The sequence below is a fragment of the Ixodes scapularis genome, unplaced genomic scaffold (genome assembly GCF_016920785.2).
Source record: "Ixodes scapularis isolate PalLabHiFi unplaced genomic scaffold, ASM1692078v2 PGA_scaffold9__187_contigs__length_104089568, whole genome shotgun sequence".
NCBI lineage: Eukaryota > Metazoa > Arthropoda > Arachnida > Ixodida > Ixodidae > Ixodes > Ixodes scapularis.
In genome coordinates, this window is record NW_024609884.1 from 68,824,889 (window position 1) to 68,845,683 (window position 20,795).

The 20,795-nt window shown below is 45.2% G+C and overlaps 1 long non-coding RNA gene across 1 annotated transcript; it reads left to right on the forward strand.

The window, feature by feature from the left end:
• Positions 1-10,849: 10,849 nt before the first annotated feature.
• On the forward strand, positions 10,850-19,813 carry LOC121047521. Its single transcript, XR_005798591.1, has 5 exons — positions 10,850-11,035; positions 11,114-11,296; positions 13,806-13,880; positions 15,642-17,112; positions 19,643-19,813. It is a non-coding gene; the product is annotated as an uncharacterized LOC121047521 (long non-coding RNA).
• The last annotated feature ends 982 nt before the right edge of the window (positions 19,814-20,795 follow it).

The following is a 20,795-nucleotide window of genomic DNA, read 5'->3' on the forward strand; positions in this document are numbered from 1 at the left end:
TACTTTACTTTGGAAGTACATTGTGTTTATAATATTTTACTAGTACATTGGTGCCCGGTGTACTTACTACTCTACTTGAAGTACATAACCTCTAATTTACTTTGTAGTTTACTTCAAGTACTTTTTAGATGTACTTTAGCCAATACTCTTTCGCGGAGCGAGCGAAGATACGTTCGTAATCGGTTTGTTTGCCAACACGAGCGAAGAAGGCGGTTTGTCCGCTACGAAGCGCCATTCACAAACGGAACGAAAACAAGAGAACACCGTATGTCCTCTGCTAACCGACCTTAAAAAAAGTTGCATCGTCTGCTACGCATCGAGCTCCGCGGCGAAGCGAGATCGGACGCAGGATGAAATTTTGATCGTCTGCTATTTCATGTTGGAAGCCATATCCGCGCTGCTTTTGCAAACCTCAAGTTATTCTAGTGTTGTGCACAAGCCGACATTGACCGGGGGACGAAAGAGTGTCAAGGAAAAGCACATCAGACGCCACGATAACTTTCTTGCTATTTGTGAGTTGGTGAGACGTTCTCACCAAAATACTGCCCCATGGAATCCTTTATTTCAAAATTCAAACACAAAAAAGGGTCGGGGGGGGGGGGGGGGGGGGGCAAAAGAAGACAAGTATTTTTCTGACGAGGCTCCAGCCCCTTCTTACAGCACTCGGTGGAGAAGTAGGAATATGAAGCAAAATAATTAAGAAAAAATACAGCGATTGCGAAATCCGAGAGATACAATAACACATCACTGTCAACTTCGTACTAACTGCAAATCTTAAACTTCTTTTTTTTTTCTTGGTACGAAAAAACGAAATGTGCCTTTGGGCCGTTTCTGTTATAGTTGGATGTGTGCTTAGTAGATTTGGTACGAGATATGTAAGGTACTGCGTACAGTAATTAGTTCAAACCATAGGTTTCGTATATTGTGCGCTTCTGAAACCGTAACTTGCTGAGGTTTCATGATAGGTGTGAAGAAAAAATGTTTTGTTCTGTCTAATTTCAATTAAAAATAAAAAATAGATAATTTAAGATGTAGCATATGTCGTATATCTAATATTTGATACTTTTGAAAGGCCCTGCAATCATATTTACGTCTCTACCTTTTTTGCGGTTTCCACGTCCCTCGGGGTTTGGGTAAGCCAGCGGGCACGGAGAGAGTCACTAGATATCACTGCGTCATATTTTAACCGGACGACGCGGAAGCCTGCTCCACCTACGGGGGCGACCCGCGGTGCGGAAAGCGCGCGATATGCGACGTCTTTGGTCGCGGGCTTAGTACTGGTCGGAGACACTAAAAGTTTCTTTTTAGCTATAATACAAAATATAAGTGGCGCGAACCGTTTCAATTATTTATGAAAGTAGTTTTTGTTCACTATTTTAGACCATAAGAGAAACAAATGCAGTTTAGAAACTATGGAAACAAGAAATGACCCGTCTACATACCCGCCACCAAGCGGTGGAAAAGGCGGCGCCAGCCGTGACCGCTCGCTGAGCTCACTACCCCTCTTCTAGTTCACGGCCACTCAAGCAATCAAGGACGTCATGAAGGAGGTTATTTTTTGCTTGTTTTTTTAATTTTAATTTGGCTATAACTTTTAAACTAAAGCGAAATTCGAGAAAAGAAACGTTTCATTAAGTTATTACGTTTAGTGCGCTCAGGTTTGGTTCAAATTAAAAACCAGTAATAAAGTCCTTGCGGAGCCCCTTTAGGGTCTCAATAAATTGAACGGCTTTCTTTTCCAACCTAATTCATTTATGTTTATTTCTTTGCGTAGTAGTTCCCCATACTAGCATACAGCACTCTAGGCGTGAGTAGATAAGGGAATAATATGATTGCAGTTTAAACCTTTTTGGTAGTAGTTATTTCAATTTTTTTAATGTTCCTATTACTCTTGAAATATCAACTCTATTTTATCTTCTATGTGTACAGTCCAACTGGGAAACGGAACAAATGGTCCCGGAACAAATGGTCCCGGAATAAATGGTCCTGGAACAAATGGTCCCGGAACTAATGGTCCCGGAACTAATGGTCCCGGAACTAATGGTCCCAAGTACAAACTAGGAAAAAATGGTCCCAGATAAATATCGCCAATGTGGCTTGTGCGTTTTCGGATAAATTCGATAAAATCCAATAACACTCGCCGAATTTCGAGGCTGCCGGTTGCACGAACTCGACCGGCTTTATATTTTTCTCGGAAGCTCAGAAATGTTTTGCGCTATGGAAAGCTAATGCACCTATAAAGGCATCGAGCTCCGCTCGTTATGTGTGCTACCACCACGCGTCATGACGAGATGGAAGTAATTCGAGTTTAATGGCTTCATCCTCAAGAGTATGACTAGGGGGGGAGGGAGGCACTCACTTTATCGAACGCCCACGTTAAGCGCAGCGCGGGGGAGGGGAGGGGTTTAACACGCGCCCCCCATTATTCGCTAAAACGTCATTCGCTCATGTGATATGGGCCCGACTATATATAATAAAATGGTCGGTTACAAGTCAAGAAGGTAGGAGAAGCTCCTCCCACAAGCGTGATGCGCCGGTTTCAAATCCCTCCGCAGTAGAAAGTTCACTGGAAACGCTCCTTGTTTCGCTTCAATGGATAGATACTGGCTACAGAGTGATGCCAACTTGTTTCCGAACCCCACTTTTCAAGAAAACGACCTTTGTATTCATCGGAGGGGGAACCGAGCCCCTGAAAGCAGCCTTTGTATCCAACGGAGCGGGAACCTAATCCCCGAAAGTCGTATTTGTTTCTATTCTCCCTCTCCTGGCTTCCACAATGCTAAGTCAAAGTCGAAAGATAAAGCAAAGATGTACAGAAAGGCAAAACCCTCCTTGCGCGTTGGTCGCGACGTCACGGAAACGATGGGACGCCATGGATGCGGAGGTGGCGGAGGGACATATGATTCCCTTTGAGGGGCATTAGCCGCTACCTTCTTAACTTGTAACCTACTATAGGGGTATTCATTTTTCGTTTCAAAAGAGTCTACTGATATCATAAATATTCCAAAGCTCTTTATGAAAATAGTAGTAACTCCTATAATATCGTATAAGGTCACTAAATTAACAGTTAAGAAATAGCAGTTGGACAGTATTCATTTTGAAAATATCCTGACGATTTTGAATATAATAAAGTTCAATACCCGACCACTTTCTTCGAAGTAACCGACCTCAAAATATAGACGGAATCCTCCATTCCACCGGGAAATCACTGACTGCATAACGGAGGAAGTATATTGCATGGTATATCTTAGTTTCAAAACAATCTTCTTACGGGACCCTTTTTTCCTACCTTGGACTTGGGACCATTAGTTCCGGGACCATGAGTTCCGGGACCATTTAATCCAACTGAATGTTTCTTCAATCCACACGCCAAGTAACTTGTGGTATTTTGTGCCCTCAATTTGTTTTCCCGTAAAAAAAAAGTAAGTTTAGAGTGCGCAAAGTGGTTACATATTAGCCACAATGACAATTTTCCGAGTCAACTATATTCAAATTCCTCGAGCAGATCTAGATTTCCAATTGAAAGAAAAAAAAGACATTGGTAGTATTAGGATATAAAATAATATTACGTGATTCGGGAATAATAGTGGTCTCAGTATGGAACCTTGCGGGACGCGCCGTATATTATTTGTGCGAGTTAAGGTTTAAACCCATTCATTAAGCACCGTATATTGAAAACGCGTATATAAATAGCTGCGAATCAATTCTAGTTCATTACGTCTAATTTCGTATGTCGATAGTTACTCAAAAAATAAAATAAAATCATGTTTTATTATATGAAACGCCTTTCTGAAATCTAGGAATACTCCAATGGTATATGCATGGTTTTCTATGTAAATCATTATTTTATTTTTGATATATATTAGGGCTGATTCAGTTGATTTCCCCTTCTGAAAACCAAAAAAGTTTCTTAGTTATGACAATATTAACAGTAAACAAACGTGTAAAATATTGAATTAAATATTGCTCCTACAACCTTATAAAAAAGTGGAAGTACAGATAAGGGCCTTTAATTATTAAGGTTCTCATATGTGCCGCCCTTGTGGATGACACTGACCTTAGCAATTTTATTCTTTTTTCTTGAAATATACCAGAGAATACTATATTATTACAAAGGTCAACAAGAGGACGCAATACTAAGTCCGTAACTGCTTTAATAGGGGTAACATTAACATCATCAACACCACATGCGTAGTTCTTTTTTAGGGACATTAGTATGTTGCAAATTTCTATTTCATCAGTTGACTATAAAAATATTGAGCTTAATGAGCAATGGTTAATATACACGATCGATGATTCGCAGGTACCAGATGACAAAAAATGTGTATATTATCCAGTATAATATACAGTACCATTATAAAGTAAAATGTATACAGTACCATCTATTTTAAGCTCGTCTGGAATTAAAACTGGATTTTTATTGACATTGTGTTGTATCCGCTATCCGCCTATTGTGTGTCAGCGGGGTCAGATTGACACTGTATATTTTGATATTTCTAAGGCATTTGATTTTGTTGACCACTCGCTACTTTTACTATAGCTGAAATCGTACGGTATGAGTACTACACTATGCAGATTGCTTCACAATTATTTATCCGATAGACACAACTTTGTACGTATCCTTGGTCATCTCTCCCGGCCTTTTTTCACCCACTGTGGTGTTCCCCAGGGGTCCATCCTTGGGCCGATTCTTTTCAATGTTTTCATAAACGACCTTAGCTCATGTGTTCTACATTCAGAAATCCTACAATACGCCGATGACATCAAGTTATTTAGGCAGATAGTTTCTGTAGAGGACTGCGTGAAACTAATGGATGACGTCAAATCAGTGAGTAATTGGTATAGTCTCAACAGGCTGACACTTAATCCCACTAAGACGATTGTTATGACGTTTGCTAAGAAGCTAAGGCTTTTCATTTCTGTTACCAACTCGGCAATGCCCGATTGCAAAGGATAGATTGCACCCCTGATCTTGGAGCTAATATAGACTCTTCTCTGTCATTTAATACTCATGTCAATAACATTGTCAACCCCTCTTTCCGTACGTTAGGTGTCATATCCAGAATTACACGTGAGTTTTCCATGTCGGCCTGCATTTTGCAGTTATACTTTTCATTAATTAGGTCTAAGCTAGAGTTTTCCTCAGTTGCGTGGAATTCTATTGGGCGTACGCACCAAGAGTCGATTGAAAATGTGCAGAAACGGTTATTTTTTTATTTTTTACGACCGCTATGCTGGTCGCACTGTTTACTTTGAATGTAGAAGACTTTTAGAACGATACAATTGTTCTCCTTTAGGTGCCAGACGACGCGACAGAGATCTCTTTTTTTTTTTTTTTTTTCAAATGCCTTCACGGAGTCATTGATTGCCCTGCCCTAACTTCAGCGATAAATATTCATGTTGCGAGAAGATTTTTGCGAATTCTTCTTCCATTTTATGTTAATAAATTTTTCCAAACTTGCCCCATGACACGCATTCAGACCTTGTATATTACTTTCGACGATTCCTGCATTGACATTTTTAACCCATCTTTTGTAGCGTTCAAGTTTTCTCTTCTCAATTTTTAAAATTATTCTTCCCTTGCTGTATGTTAATTGTGCATCATTACAAAGGCGAAAGCTGTTCATGAGCACGAAAAATAAACAAATGAATGAATGGATGAATGAATGAATTACTTTTTTTGATAGTATAACCACAGCTTAGCAAGGTCTTTATAAATTCAGAAAGAGCAGGTTGATAAAAGTATACATCTTCGCCTTTTTATTATCGAGGGACAGTCTGTTTTTGTGTTTTTTTTTAATATTCAATAAGTAAATTCATATTTTGAAAAGACTGTAAGTGCGCCAGCGAGCTGGTGGTAGTTAATCATGTCGTTTAACACCTGAGACTTTTTTTAGAGTGTACTGTGACGCAAATCGAAACCAACAAAAGACCCTTGGTCGCTGGGGGCGCCATCTCTAAGATGCGGTCGAAAACAGCGGCATTCCGTCTGCTGCTCCCAACGTTACTAGAACCACTCAGTTGGGAAACTGAGTGGTTCTGCCTTAAAAAAAGTGGCTCCGATCCGTACTCGAGAACCGAGCTAATGGCGATCGGAACGCCGCCATTTCTCCCGCAGCGTCCACTCTGGAAACTGCACGGCTGCATGTCGAGTCGGGCAAGGGACGGGGGCGCCATATCGCAGGGCCATCTCGCAGTAGCTATGTAAAGCAACTTTCATGTTTCAACTCGTAGCTAAAGGGTGGCGCTGTTATCGTATTTTGCTCGGTCTCGGTGGACGCCAGCGGCACAGGTTTCACGGGTGGGTTTCCCAACTGAGGGTTTTAGTAACGTTGGCTGCTTCCCGCGGACGTCGCGCTCTCATATACGAGAACAATTTTTTACTTTTAACTTGTTATTCCGGTAATGGTAAGTGTCGAAACTTTGGCATCTTGCTCGAACGGCTGGGGCTACTTCCTGGCGGAGTTCGAGCTCTCCGCGATGTCTAGTTTTGTTTTGCGGTGCGAAAAACAGGGTTCGGTTTTCTCTCGGACGCCCGGTATATTACGAGTCATAGCAAACCTTTCACAAGCTGTTCACAAGGGCGCGGCATCTTGAATATCGTCACTCATAGATATGGGCGAAAACAGTTTTGCCGTCGCCACGCCAATAAAATGAATACATATAGGATATAGGCGTAACCGTCCCACATTCTCGTTCTGTCTCCCCTTTATTTTTTATTTGTTTATTATTTGCAGGTAGAAATGTTTTATTATGTTTTCGTCGCCCATACCGGATATGCCTACCAGGTGGCTGAGGACGAAAGCAAGCGTACGCTACAATTCGACGAAGCAGCGCTAAAGGAAGCGAGCAAGCCGGCCGTGTCGCGGCGGTCGCCTATTGTTCGCCGCGACCTGGCGGTAGCCGCCGCTGGAGCATCGGGCAGCAATGGCGACGAACAGCACGGCGGACAGTGTCCCCGTCGTGATTACGACGGAATTTAAGGCAGTTACGAGTTCGGAAAGTTCCTTCGGAAGCCGGTGCAGCCGGCTCAGAATCATCGCGAAGTAATAGCAACGAACAGCACAAAGGACAGTGGGCGACTAAGAATCCGGAAAGCTTCTTTGGTAGCCGGTGCAGAATCATCGGGGGGAAGCAGTGGCGATTAGCAGCACAGCGGACAGTGTTCCCGGGGTGATTACGACGGGGTTTAAGGCGGTTACGAATCCAGAAAGCTTCTTCCGTGGTGCCAATATGACGAAGAGAAAACTGTTTCATGAATCTGGCCGCGTGTGCGACGTGAAGGAGGTCCGTTTTGACGGACAAGTGGATGTCACGGAGCGCCGTACTCTGCAAAGAAAATTAAGCGCGCCCGGAAAAAAATTTCGTTGGCGTTGAGTGGACTGCGGTAATTATGTACGTCTATTTCTGAATCAGCTTGACAATAACTGGGCAATTTTTTCCGCGCCGTTCCGCGATTCTCTTTACTGTCTTCCTGTGGGCTGATGTAAACATCCAACGGTATACACTGTAAAAAATTTCCGTAATTTTACAAGCAATTTGTCGTAATTCTGACGGACAGTGTGTCCGTTTCTTACTTAACGGACATAAAACCCGTTTTTCGTTAGGTTGAATAAAATAGTTCAGTTGTGTGCCAAAGAGTACCATAGTAGAGGATAAAAGCGTTAGAAGTGCTTTTATCGTCTAATCCTGCTAAGAGCAATTCCTTATAGTAAAGAGGCCAAAGACTATACCAAGAAACCCGCAGTACCCTGCAAAAGGAACAAATAAAAGTGGGGGAAACACAAAATAGAAATCAAGTAAAAGTCTGCAATTCACGTTAAAGCACATAGGCACTGCTCTACCTCAGTGGGAGTGAAGGTAGCGAGTTTCCTGTCTACAGATGTTTTCGAGCTTGTGATGATTGTTAGGGGGGTTCTGCGTGAGTGTAAATAAAGGGATTGCCAGAACAGTGAAGACCACACCAAGAAGGAAGGCTGTTGCTCTACAGTACGAAAACGTTCAAAGGCACCAGCACAATTCTTGCAAACAACTCCCTTCAGTGCTGTCTCATGAACTTGCAGTTCCACAACGCTGTTTAGGAGGCATAATAAGACAACCCGCTGGAAGGCCACACTTGAGATCAACTCTGGTCGTCCAGTGAAGGGCCAGAATTCTAGCCAGTGTCAAAGCAGTGAGTGATCCGGAGTGAGCTTGGCTGCCGAAGAATAGTGTATAGTTGCCCTTCGATGTACACTTTCACCTAATCTTACAAGATCAACCTCACAGGAGCCTCATATGGAGCTGCGATACTCTAGGTGTGGCAGGACCAGGGCTGTGAAAGGCATGGGCGTACCAACCGGGGGGTCAAGGGGGGCGCTTGTCCCCCAGTTCTTAGAGTGGGGGGGGGGGGGGGGGGGGGGCAAGTCATGTTTGCCCCCCCCCCCCCCCCCCCTAAAACAGTCACCACTGGGCAGGGCAAACACTGGCTGGCAGCGCCCAAGGGATACCAAGGGCACCGCTCCTCGGTCCCGGGGGGGGAGGAGGGAAGGGGAAGGGGGTTTAGTTTGCCCCCCCCCACTCAAAACCAAGTTGGTACGCCACTGGTGAAAGGCACGTAAGTCTGTTATGGCCTGGTCTACTGGACACGCTAAGTACAAAACCCAGTGTTCCGCACGTTTTGAACAAAACTGTCGTCAGGCTGTGCGAAGAAGCATAGCTGGCTGTTTATAGTAGACCTTGTCGATGTTGTTCTGCAAACCCTGGTGGTTTCTTGGGCCACCTGATAAGCGGCACCAGTATCAGGTCGTCTGTAACAGCAGTGGAGTTGATTGCAGGGATCATGATTAATAAACATGTTGAGAACAAGTGGACTGAGCACACTGTACCGTCGAACTGTCGAGTATTTGGGGCCACTGGAAATGGTTCCATGGTATACACTGCACTCCGAGCAACTCAACTTGAAGACGTCTAGTATGCACACATTTAATTAAATCGTGTTAATGAGCACCAGTGGCTCGCTGGGCAGGTCATAGGACTCAGCTTTCACGGAAGCCAGGTAGCATGCACAGTATAGCAGCCCCTGCCACGCTTGTGAGAGGTTCCAGCTCCAGGTCGTGGCGTCGCCAAAAGGGTAGTAGAAAAGGTACCACGACCAGCACACCCCTACAGTTCTTAGCACGATCCTTTCTGTAAGCAGTGTGCTCCACTGTAGCAATTGTCAAGGTGACTGCCATAAACCGAATCCTGCATCCACGCTTTACATGCCGCTAGAACTGTTCAGGGATGCGTCTCATGGAGTGAGTGAAGGTGCAGCAGCTTATTCGGGACCAAGTGCCCTGCTTGAGAACCACACTGCGAGTTGAGGCAACGCAAACCAGGGAGTACAGGGATGGGGTTCGTCTGGGCGGGCCAGGGTGGTGGAACACGGGGGGCAGCGTCGCTGGTTGCCCGGGCAGGCCAGAGTGCGGTGTCCGTACTCGACACAGCTGTTGCAATGATGGGCTCGAGGTTTGTGGGGACGGCAGCGAAATTCAAGGCGGCGGTAGTACACTGTGTAAGGGACATGGGTTCCGATGAAGGTGATGATGGCTGACCCTGTTGTGCCTACTCGCCTTGCTTGAAGGATGTCACCTTGATAAGACTCCAGATCATTGATGATCTCGTCGGGGGTAGGTAGGAGTGGACGGGAGGGGAAATGTTCTGTAAGGTGATATTGGTGATGCGAAGTAGCCAGTTGACGATCGCTTCGTGATGGGTGCGGAGGACGGTTATTTTGCCAAAGGTGGAGCGACACGTCGGTACATGTATGAGCAAGGAGCTGTGCGGCTTGCAAGAACGCCGGCAAACTGTCAAGAGGCAGCGCAGCTGCGCCAGCAGGACGGACTGGGAGATGCACTATAACTACGTGAAGTTCGGGGTCAAAGTCGGCCGGAAGACGAGATTTGCGGGGCTTTCCAGGGGTGATCCATTTCCCACCTTGGTCGTCTCGCTCTAGAGAGATTTTCATGTCCTGTCTCAGGATGGACGCAGAGATATTGGTGAGCTGCGAAGCGGCGATGTCGGCTGTAGCCATATTCGAAGCAGAAACGGGCGTGCCGCTCGCAGAACGAGACTCGAGCGAACCGATCTCTCGGCGGACGTGCTGCGGCGGGCCGACGGAGCGCGGCGATGTTTATACCAGGATCACGTACAGTCGCGTACAGTTCTCTGGGCTTTGCGGAGCCCGGAGAAGACGTCCGCTCTCGTCGGAGGTTTGCAGCAGTTGCCGGACACTGAAGGTAAGGGCGTTCACATCGCAGAGTTCACTATTGAAGGGGGGCTATTGAGGTTTTAAGAGCCACTGATCGTAGCAATCGCATTCCAAAGACACCGCGTTGTCGTAGATTGTTTTTCACCGGCTACGTCCTGTAGGGCTGAGGCCAGGGCTGGGGGATCCATCGCCGGAAACGCGGAGGAACCAAGCAACGACGTGAGGCTTGCCGAGTCGGTTCGTGGGTGCCGACGACATTCGAGCAACGCTTCCAAGAAGACTGGATATTCTTTCCGGCGACGACACAATACTTAGACAGCATGCTTGGGGCTGATGAGGATCGCAAGAGGTGGATAACAGGACAACCAATGCACAGCAAATAGGTCGAGCACGGTACACGGCACAATAGTGGTCGCCGCCATGTCAAATTGAAACGAAGCTGACGAAGCCAAGCTCCAGTTTAGTACACATTGCGCTTCGACATGCTTTATTACAAATAATTTTATAAATCTTAAAACAATTTTTTTATATCTTAAAGTTTTAATTTAAGTCGAATAAAACAAGCAAATTCACGTTGCGTCAAATAAACTTGGTCGGAACTCGGAACCAACGAGCATCGCCGCATCGCCATCGCCATCGTAACAAAACGCAAAAACTTTCAAAAACGAAGCGAGTTTCAAAACTTTCGCAACTTTCGGGCGCTTTCAGACTTTAGGAAGAAACATCGAAGAACGTTCTTGGAAAAAGGAAGTGTCCTAGGTGCCGGCGTGCCCATAAAACCAGCTGTGGATATGAGTCTAATTGGTGAGTGCTCGCTCACTCGTTTTACTTTTTGAGTCCTTTCTGTTCGGAGCGTTTATAACGTGATCCTTTTGTGTGCAGTCAGCGTGAAAGCGAACGTGTGCGGTTCCTTGTCGCACAGGTGCTTTCCGCATTAGATGACCCTCGAGCTTTTGCCAAGGAAGCCACGGAACCGACCTGTCACTGCACGGGCACTCAGATTGCGGGAACGCAACCAAAGGCAAAGGTCCCACCGGAGGCAAGGGGGGCCAAGCGAGACACTTGGTGAGTGTATCAGGGAGCTTGATTTCTGCAAATCGGGTGGCGGCTTGGTACCAGACAGCTAGGCGGTGTGTTTTGCGGAACCCATGACTGCTAAAGGTACCCGTTAGTGTGATGGCGCTTGTATTCGCTTCCACTGTGCGAGGTTAGATTCAAGTTCGATTTTCGTCCTCGGAAACTACTCGAAACATTGCGTGACGTGCGCCTTTAGAAGTAAGGTCTGTATTGATGATGTTGCTTGCGAAGAGTATAAACGAGTTCTCTCTCGACTGGGGCACTGACTTCTTATAAAAAAAAATTCTGTGTATGGTGCACTTATTTACTAACCCTCCGGCAGTACTTCACTGTAAAGGTTAGAAGAGAAAAAAAAAAACAAAAAAAAAACGCGCATTGACTAGTGTCAAAAGAAACAGAAAAAAAAAGTGTTTTAAACTACTTCCTCCTCAGCTCATAAGCAAAGGGAGAAATCACGTGGAAAGTTATCCCAGCAGTCTGAGAGTCAGCAAGGGCAAAGCCCTGAATAAAATGCATGCTTCACATTTTGGCAAGTGCCAACAACTATAAAGTATAAAACGCATGTAAGCAATTTAGCGAGCAACAAGAAAAGTGATGGCGACCCTTTTTGCTATCGCTCGATCAGCTGCACGACGAGGCAAGCCACATGAAAGCGACGGGAGCAAGCGACCGAGGCGATGAGCAAAGCTTTCTAGAGATCCAAAAACCGAGCAATGAGAGCTCTCCGTCGCTCATTGCCGTCGCTCGCTAAATCGCGTACATACGGTTCAGCTTGAATTGTATGAACGCGAGAGACACATGCAACTCACTTCCAAATGCCTTTCATTTCAGGGCTACACTGCCATTTGCGTCCAAGTGCTGCACGGGCCTCGTGCACTGGCACTTTGACACCACTTAAGAAACTAACACAAACATATCCAGGGGTTTTAGGTTGGGTTAGCCATCCTACAGAAAGGTGCTGCTCAGTTAATAGACGATTCGCTATTTTCCCGAGCGCCCCGGCCCGCCCGCGAGGAATTGTGGGAGAGATTGTCCTCGCCTGGCCGCTCTGCCTTGAGATCGCATTGCCTTGTCGCTTGCCTTCTCTTAATCCTGTTTTTCGATTCCATTACATATTTTTATCTATTCCAGTGTATTTTTTATCGCTTCTAAGGGTTTCTATTCTCTTCTGTGCACAATATTTCTTGTATATATATATATAGTATTTGTGTCTTTATTTTGCCTTTTTCGATGGGAGTGCCGACGGACAACACGCTGCTTCGCGCGTCGTTTCCTGGTATGAGTACTACCATTGCTACAGATTCCTATCGCACTGTTAGCTGTTTGTGTTGGTTCAATTAGACCCGCGTACAGTCGAGAGGAGCCGTTTATGAACAGCCGCGCACATGTCATAGGGATAGGCACAGCTCTGAATCAACTATCGTGATGCGAGAGCCGAGCGCGCTGTGATTTGGCCACCCACGCTCGCTCCATTTACTCGCACTGTAGCGTATGCCTTCGACTGCCGCTTACTTAACTAAGATACAGCACACCACTGTATCTTAGGGGGGCAGGGCCCGAGGGTAAGGCCCTGCCCTGCCCCCCTCTCCCCCCGCGGATGTCACCAGGGGGGGGCACGAGCCTCGATGCCCCCCCGAAGTCTACGCCTATGCTTAGAAGCAATAAAATATACATTGGAATAGATAAGGACAGGTAATGGAATCGAAAAACAGAGGATTAAGAGGAGGCAAGCGACAAGGCAATGCAATCTCAAGGCAGAGCGGCTAGGCGAGGGACAGTCTCGCACAAATCTTCGTGCTTGGGGGATTTTGCAAAAGGGCTATTTATATCAAGTTCAAAATGAACAGCACTCTTCATTGATGGCTGATTCACACGACGAACTGATCCACAGACGGATTGATCATATCCGCGGTTCGTCCGTCTCCCAAGCGCATCCACACGAAGGAGCAGACACGCAAATGACAGCCAGGACAAGCCGAACATGTTTGTGACCACACTGTGGCACTGTTGTCCAAGATCGAAATCGACATTTGCTGCTTTGAACAAGAACTGTGCGCCACTGTTGCGTGCGGAGTGAGGCATAACACCATGATAGGCTTAGTGCGAATTGCCACTAGCCTTACTAAACCAAACCATGGCAGAGACACAAGCATGGTCCTGCTCGAGGAGACTTTGGCGTGGAGGCGGTGAAGTCCTGGGCCCGCTAAGTGTCATTTGGAGATGCCTCCACTCACTTTGCACTTGTGCCTTCAGTACACCACAGCCACAAGAAAGGTCTTGCTGGGTGAAAGATTGATTGGAGATTCAAAGTGATTGCGGCGTGGTAGACGCGTCTTTACAGAAGCTTTTCGACGCAGATGAGTACCAGATTCTGCGTCGTGTCAGTTGGGCAAAGTTCCTCATGCCAACCTTTTTGGTATGAGAAATGAAATGAAAGAATATTTTGTTGCAATAGTTTGGGTCATTTTTCTTTAAAAGTCTTACTTGCAACTTTCAGGAAAGCACAAGCATTACAGGCCAGCTGCCCTCACAATCAAGACCCCCCCCTTTCTCTTCCTGGTAGTTGCTGTCGGTGAGTAACCTGATAGCCTTGGGCTTTTCCGCTTTTCTAATAGAAATTAGCGGTTCTTGTACATGTGCAAAAGTGAAAAGTATGCTACTGCCATGTTTGTCAGTTTTGTAACTCTTTATTCCCTCAGACCGCAAATTTGCCTTCAGCTTGGTTCACATGCACAGCCCATTCATGGCATCTTGTATCCAAAAATATCTTTTGTGGGTTGGATGTGTGTTGGGGGGGGGCATTACTTTGCTGGTTGAGTTGGTAGGCAGGAGATTGCGAGAAACAAAAGGGTAGATAAAATACAACCGTCACTTTTACTATGAAAACCTTTTAATACAGGACTGGCGAAAAAATGAGAACATGAAAAGGTATGACGTCCCGTCCTCCTCTTACTCTTTACTTTCTGTAACCTAGTCTGGTAATTTAGGATCATATACTAGTACATAAGATTCAACAACGTGGAAGGTGTTGGTGCACCTTAACCCATTTTGGACGAGCCTTGCTCGTCCACCTAGGGTTGTTCCTAAACCGTTTAGGATGGGTGTAACTCATCCGCGCACTATACCTCGCCCCTTGGCTCTTTTTGGACATCCCAGGCTTGTTCCGAGCATAGTTTGCGGTGCTGCTCAGAGATGGCAGCATGTATTTTTTTTATTGTACACATTTTTAAGGATGGCGACTGATTGTGGAGACATGTGCAGCTTGGGCTGTACGTGCAATAAATATAGAAAAAACAACTTAGGATCAAAAACTGAAGAAAAAAGAAACGGTTAAGGTAAACAGTGTGCGACATTATTATGCAGTTTCCTCGTTCCTTCGACAATGTCTAATTGGATACGAGACACACTTTTATGACGTGCAGGCAACGTCAACAAAAATGTTTGGCGTGAAATGACACGCCAAAAATACAATATAAGATAGCTATACTGCTAGGACCCATTGTATGTTCCTGTAACCCTGCTAGATTTGTTTTGAGAATGGCGCAATAGTTTCGTGGATAAATCCACTTAAATGTGAATCCCTCGGAGGGGCGGATCCAAGCAGAACTGGAGGCTGGCTTTGTAGCCAGCCTCCAGCGCGATGTTTCCTTGCACGCACTGACAGATTTGGCTATTTTGGCGTCTCGAGCTTCAGTTTTCTCGTTTACCTTCCACGTTTCGAGCATGCGGTTTGTGATGATTACGTCTACGACATCGCTCGCCTTGTCAGAGTGTTCGACATTGATTGCGGCAGCAATGAGTATGATTGCTATCAAGAGATGTTGAAAGCTGTTCATTTTGACTGCGACCCGCTGGCGACAAACTCCAGTGACGGCGAGTTACGGACGAACTCGTTGTGGTCACTGTCGCCCGGGAATATCTCGCAGGCGCATGCAGGGTGGAAGGTCAACGGGCCGGCGGCGAGAGCGAGAAAAGCATTTGGGTTACCGAGTTGCGCGAGCGGTTTTGATCGTACTGCGGCGAGGAGAGCTTGGGCGATCATGGGGGCCCCTAGAATGAAAGAGCGTTCATGATCACATGCTTTATGGGCACCATGATGTGACTAACTTGGGCAGTGTTGCCTGGTCGCCAGATGAAAATGATACAAATTCGTAAATTGAATAGTGCAATTACCAGAGCTCTAAAATTGCGTAACTTGGTGTGTATACTACGTAGTCTATGAGCAATCCATTTCAAGAATAATAGATCCGTTTAATTTTCGTGTAATAACCCCTTTAAGTCACCGCAGACTCCGCTGTCCACTTGTTGCTGATTCACATGAACTTATCCGCAGATAAATTGATCAAGTGACAAGACGTCCACGGAACATCAGTCCTCCAAGCACATCCATACGGAGGAGACGAGCAGATGACAGCGAGGACAAACTGAACCTATTCCCGGCCCTGCATTTCCGCAAAATGCCAACATCGCACTGTGGTACAGTTTTCCAAGGTCACAAGTGATGTTTGCGACTACGATCACTGTGCTATTATGAAAAAGTATTGTGTGCTGCTGTTATATACCGAGCAAGACAAAGCATCATGACAGGCTTAGCGTGAAGTGCTACTAGCTTTACTAACCATATGACACAAGTATCGTCCTGCTCCAGGAGGCTTCAGCGTCTAAGTGATGAAGTCCTGGTGTTGCGGAGGGGCATTTGGAAATACCTTCACGCACTGCTTGCTTGTGCACCACTCTTCAGCACACTACAGCCGTAAGAAAGGTCTTGGCTGGGTTGAAAACTGGGTGGACATGCAGGGAAGCTTGCAGCTTGCTAGGCAAGTTTTGAAAGAAGCTTCTTGAAACCGACCCGGAGGAGCACCAGAACCTGCAGCTTGTCAGCTGGGCAAAGTTCTTGCAGCTTTTTTCACGAGTGGAAAATAAGAATGGTTCGACAAAATGAAACAGCGAATGGACAAAATACAGGGCACTATCTTTGTTTGGCTCATTCGAAAACCAAAAATATTGCTGTGCTGTTGGTTCTCTACCGTAAACGCTTTTACTGTTACTCATCTGCTAAAAATCTGGGCATGGAAGGGCACTTTGCCCTTAAGTCTGGGCGTCTGCTGACGAGGTGCAAATCGGAGGAATAGCCGACATGGTGGTAACGTGACAAACGGTCCACGGATGAAAATTGCGATTCAATCCATCGCGTGAATCTGCCATTATTTGACAATTGTCCTAATATGATTAATTGATCCCTATTAAAAAAGAACAATTGTTCTCTGAAACAATGTAATGAAAGGAAGTTTTTATAAACAATGCCTGCTCCTTTGCAACGGAATAGTATGAGCCTTGGTATAACAGGAACTTTCCGTAGATCAGACATACATTTATTCCATGCTCAAAGTAAAGACATGAGTTTGTCTTGGAATGCCAACCTCCTGTGTATGATCTGTAAAAAGTCCTTAATGACCGTGGTCAAGGGAGAGGAGTTTCTGCTTTCAAGAACAGGATGGGGTGAAAGAAAAAGTGTCTCGATGAACAATGAATGCTCCAGCTTATCCACTCAGCCAAGTTTCTGCAACATGAACTAGGCTCTAAGAGAAAGACGTAGGATAAGACTTCGAAAGCTTTAGGATTTGCCAAGGGATGAAATTAATTAGATGCACAAAAAAGTAGACGGAGGAGGATGGCAAGAAAATTTTGGGGCTTGTGTTCTTACACTTGAATTGTTTGTGCAGGAACCATTACTGAAGCAGCACTTCATTCCTGAGGCAATAATTTATTGCTAGTCAAAGCCTGTTTCCAGAAATGCACATCAGGTGAGCGGCTTTTTTTTTTTTTCTCTTAAACATGAGGTGCTCTTTAACATTGCCCTCCAATCCCAAACCACGGCTAGGAGATTCTTTTCGGCTTCTGGTTGGCCAAGAGATCTTGTCAAGCCCTCTATTTGCGTCCCGGTGTTAGGCATCTGCATTGCCCTAACTTCGTTTGCGCTTTCTTCTCTGTTCTAAACTCCCAAACTTAATTCAAGCAACAAGCATCGATGGCGACAGTCCCTCGGTCATCGGGACACCATTGCTCGGTTTTAGGGTACACGAATAACGACAGAAAGCGTTGAATACAGTCTGAGGACCTATGTATCTTGCACGGAATCCGGCAAGGTGAGTGCGGCTGTTTCTACATGACCCCAATCTCCGGTGGCAGTGGTTTGCTTCTGTAAACTGAAAAGACTTTTCTCCAACGCTATCCTCTCGACTGTGCTTGTAACATTTTGTGAATGGAGCGCACACCGAACTTAACGCTGGACCGTCGATGAACATGGGGTACGCTCGCAAGGTGCGTGCAAGTTTTCTCGAGATAATGGCTGTTTCAGGTTGTAACATTTTCTAACTGAATTTATCTTAATATTGATATTTCAAAGTGTTGACAATGACTCAATTTTATCAACAACGCTGAGTTGAAGGCTCATTTCTGCCGCCGGGTGTGGCTGAAAATTGTCGAAAAGCTTGTTCTATTGGTCTTCCTGAATCACGATCACCTGAGCAATACCAGAGAGCCATGAACCTATGTTGACCGTCACAATGCGACTAGATACTTATTTTAAAAATTAGTACATAATGTAGCCGGGAAGAAGCCTTCAATTTCTGTTGCTGAAAGTTGAAATATGCTCATGCATCAATTTCGAATCGTTGAATCATTGACCGACTCGCTCCGGCAAAAGGCCCATCTCGACTTTGCTGTTTTCAGTTCTCGACAAAAGACACACTCGTTGGCACGGGATCCTCAAATAAAACGTTTATAAACACCGATGCATGAGCATGTTTCTATGTTTATAAACAGTGATGCATGAGCATGTTTCAACTTTAAGCAACAGAAATTGAAGGTTTCTTTCCAGCTACATTATGTACTAATTTTGAAAATAAGAAGAATCTAGTCACATTGTGACGGTCAGCATGGGCTCATGGCTCTCTGGTATTGCGCAGGAGATTGGGATTCAGGCAAAGCAATAGAACTAACTTTTTGACAATCGCCAGCCACACTTGGCGACGAAAATCAGCCTTCAACTAACTGCTGCAGATAATAAAATTGAGTCAATGTCACCACTTCGAAATATCTATATTAAAATAAATTCAGTTCCAAAATGTTACAAGCTGAAAGCAAATATCAGGAGAAAACTTGCAGACACCTTGCGAGCGCACCCCATGTTCATCGACGGTACAGCGTTAAATGTCATGCCCACTCCATTCACAAAATGTTCCGAGCACAGTCGAGAGGAGGTCGTTGGGGAAAAGTCTTTTCGATTTAGGGACGCAAGCCACTACTGCCGGAAATCGGGGTCATGTGGAAAGCGATGGAGCTTAAAGACACTGCAGTCGCAGTCGCCTTGCCGGATTTCGTGCAAGCTACACAGGCTCTCGGACAGTATTCGACGCTTTCTGTCGTTATTCATGCACCGTATAACTGAGCAATGGTGTCTTGATGACCGGGGGACTGTTGCCATCCAAGCCCGTGGCTCTAATTAAGTTTGGGAGTTTAAAACAGAGAACAAAACACGAACGAAGTTCGGGCAATACTTACACCGAACACTGGCAAAGCCTCTCATCTGGGGCTTTCACTGTTTTTGACGCTCCAGCAAGGGGGAAAGCGCCGATAGCCCTTTCCCCTTTTATCTCTCGCACTCTTTTAGTAAAACAGTTTATACACGGTTCTGCTCTGCTTTAACCCCGTTAAACAAACTTTTTACCAAGCACCGGTGCACTGCGGAAAAGCAACACCAGCGGAAGCAAGCTCCACGGGTGTTGCTTCTCCGCAGTGCACCGGTGCTCCGAAAGAAGTGCGCTGAATGGTGCTGCGAGAACAAAAATTATGAATTACACGAAAACATCGTTCGAGTTAAGCGGCTTATAAATACATTGAAAACGTAGCGGGTCAACCAAAGTTTTGAAATTTGTTTGACTTAACCAGAAGTATTAAATATCCGAGTTTGAATTATCGCGAGCCTACTGTATATACTAAGGGAGATCTGGCTCCATCCAATGTGCTTATATTGCGAGCCTACTGTATATGCTAAGGGAGATCTGGCTCAATCCAATATGCTTAACATCACTGAATAGTTGTGCAATTTTAATTGGCTAGTTTTATTTCTCAAGCACTTGATATGTTCGGTATTCAAATCAATGCAAATTTTTACTTTGGTTCAATTTATGGGGGGTTTATTTTATATGTCATGTTTAGTAGGAGCTAGGCTAGTTTGTAAGCACGTTGCTCACTTACTTTAACCATGTATGTCATATACAATTTGTTGCGATTGTGTTTGAATGCAAATCCTCTTCTGCTCTTTATTTCAAGCTGCCCTTACATGCACCATGAAGATACCGAGAAGGTCTTCAATTGAATGACAACTTCAAACACAAGCATGGAGGGGCATCTAAATGGCCAGCACAAGGACAACTATAATGTAAATTTTCTCCAAAGTTAAAGCAAGGCATGCCTTCTTCCAATAAAGGTATTGTGGCGAAACTTCTTAATTGGTTCGTTTGTTGAGCTGTCATCTATAGGAACAGCTGAGCTCACACAAACAAAATCCTGGCAGTGAGAAGTACCGGTTGTGGGCTCTTTCTCTTTTGCAAAACATGAACTTTTTGGCTGAGGATGAAAGATTATTCAAGTTCATATCTACAATGACGGAGCTATGAACTCTCCATACCAATCTACCCCAAAAGCTTCATGTGACTTAGGCTTGCTTGAATATGGAAGCTTTTTGCACTAAATAATGAAACACTTGACATTTACATCTTTTTGAACTGGACTCTCCGTAAAAGCAAGGTATATAATTTTGTAGAATGGCGAAATTTCTGTAGCCCACATTACGGACAGCTATCCGTAGGAAATGTGAAAGCTGTCCTCACTAAATACCGAAGGACTATACCTTTCCGAATTATATAAGGCCAAAGCTACGAGTCATCCGCACCAGTCCTGCACCTCTGATAAGTCAGGTGACACCCCTGGCAGATCTAGAGCTCTGTCAGGTGAGTCGCCTGATGTATCGGAGGTGCAGGTGGTACGGATGGCTCGAGGCTTTGGCCTTATATAATTCGGAAAGGTATAGTCCTTCGGTATTTAGTGCGGACAGCTTTCACATTTCCTACGGATAGCTGTCCGTAATGTGGGCTACAGACGTTCCGTCATTCTACGAAATTATATGCCTTGTTTTTACGGACGGTCCCGTTTCTAGATTACGGCAAACCATACCGGCAATATTGAACCGGCAACTTTTACCCGTAAAATGGAAAACGGATAACTGTCTGTAAAGTGAACTACGGACGTTTCGTCATTTTACGGAATTATATGCCTTGGTTTTACAGACGGTCCCGTTTCTAGATTACGGCAAACCATACCGGCAATATTGAACCGGCAACTTTTGCCCGTAAAATGGGGTGAAAATTTTTTACAGTGTAGGCTTAGGAGGGCGACTGCATTCCGCTTCTCGGTTCCGGTGAAG